Here is a 2,214-nt window from a genome sequence, read left to right on the forward strand (position 1 = left end):
TAGGGTTAGGGTTAGGGTTAGGGTTAGGGTTAGGGTACGGCTTAGGGTACGGGTGAGGGTACGGGTGAGGGTACTGCGTAGGGTATTGGTTAGGGTTAGGGTACGGCTTAGGATACGGGTTAGGGTACGGGTTAGGGTACGGCGTAGGGTAGGGGTTAGGGTTAGGGTTAGGGTTAGGGTTAGGGTTAGGGTACGGCTTAGGGTACGGGTTAGGGTACAGGTGAGGGTACGGCGTAGGGTATAGGTTAGGGTTAGGGTTAGGGTTAGGGTACGGCTTAGGATACGGGTTAGGGTACGGGTGAGGGTACGGCGTAGCGTATGGGTTAGGGTTAGGGTTAGGGTTAGGGTACGGCTTAGGGTACGGGTTAGGGTACGGGTGAGGGTACGGCATAGGGTATGGGTTAGGGTTAGGGTTAGGGTTAGGGTTAGTTTTAGGGTTAGGGATTGGTTTAGGGTACGGGTTAGGACTAGCGTACGTGTTAGGGTTAGGGTTTGGGTTAGGGTTAGGGTACGCGTTAGGGTTAGGGTATGGGTTAGGGTTAGGGTACACGTTAGGATTAGGGTATTTATTAAACCTATCCCACTCTCTAGATACCACTTAGCACGTAAAGGAATATTATTTGGGGTCCAGCCATGGAGAAGATTTTAGTCACTAGGATAAGATAAAGAATAAACACATTATAAAAAAATCACATTAGGATTTTCTTTTTAACCTGTTCCTTAAAACACTAGTGCTTAGGAAATCTAATGGAGGCAAAAGCAGTCAAGGGTAGTTTAGGGTTAGGGTTAGGGTTAGGGTTAGTGTTAGGGTTAGGGTACGGCTTAGGGTATGGGATAGGGTACGGGTGAGGGTACGGCGTAGGGTAGGGGTTAGGGTTAGGGTTAGGGTTAGGGTTAGGGTTAGGGTACGGCTTAGGGTACGGGTGAGGGTACGGGTGAGGGTACTGCGTAGGGTATTGGTTAGGGTTAGGGTACGGCTTAGGATACGGGTTAGGGTACGGGTTAGGGTACGGCGTAGGGTAGGGGTTAGGGTTAGGGTTAGGGTTAGGGTTAGGGTTAGGGTACGGCTTAGGGTACGGGTTAGGGTACAGGTGAGGGTACGGCGTAGGGTATAGGTTAGGGTTAGGGTTAGGGTTAGGGTACGGCTTAGGATACGGGTTAGGGTACGGGTGAGGGTACGGCGTAGCGTATGGGTTAGGGTTAGGGTTAGGGTTAGGGTACGGCTTAGGGTACGGGTTAGGGTACGGGTGAGGGTACGGCGTAGGGTATGGGTTAGGGTTAGGGTTAGGGTTAGGGTTAGTTTTAGGGTTAGGGATTGGTTTAGGGTACGGGTTAGGACTAGCGTACGTGTTAGGGTTAGGGTTTGGGTTAGGGTTAGGGTACGCGTTAGGGTTAGGGTATGGGTTAGGGTTAGGGTACACGTTAGGATTAGGGTATTTATTAAACCTATCCCACTCTCTAGATACCACTTAGCACGTAAAGGAATATTATTTGGGGTCCAGCCATGGAGAAGATTTTAGTCACTAGGATAAGATAAAGAATAAACACATTATAAAAAAATCACATTAGGATTTTCTTTTTAACCTGTTCCTTAAAACACTAGTGCTTAGGAAATCTAATGGAGGCAAAAGCAGTCAAGGGTAGTTTAGGGTTAGGGTTAGGGTTAGGGTTAGTGTTAGGGTTAGGGTACGGCTTAGGGTATGGGATAGGGTACGGGTGAGGGTACGGCGTAGGGTAGGGGTTAGGGTTAGGGTTAGGGTTAGGGTTAGGGTTAGGGTACGGCTTAGGGTACGGGTGAGGGTACGGGTGAGGGTACTGCGTAGGGTATTGGTTAGGGTTAGGGTACGGCTTAGGATACGAGTTAGGGTACGGGTTAGGGTACGGCGTAGGGTAGGGGTTAGGGTTAGGGTTAGGGTTAGGGTTAGGGTACGGCTTAGGGTACGGGTTAGGGTACAGGTGAGGGTACGGCGTAGGGTATAGGTTAGGGTTAGGGTTAGGGTTAGGGTACGGCTTAGGATACGGGTTAGGGTACGGGTGAGGGTACGGCGTAGCGTATGGGTTAGGGTTAGGGTTAGGGTTAGGGTACGGCTTAGGGTACGGGTTAGGGTACGGGTGAGGGTACGGCGTAGGGTATGGGTTAGGGTTAGGGTTAGGGTTAGGGTTAGTTTTAGGGTTAGGGATTGGTTTAGGGTACGGGTTAGGACTAGCGTACGT

Source organism: Eubalaena glacialis, chromosome 15 (assembly GCF_028564815.1).
Source record: "Eubalaena glacialis isolate mEubGla1 chromosome 15, mEubGla1.1.hap2.+ XY, whole genome shotgun sequence".
NCBI classification, from domain to species: Eukaryota; Metazoa; Chordata; class Mammalia; order Artiodactyla; family Balaenidae; genus Eubalaena; species Eubalaena glacialis.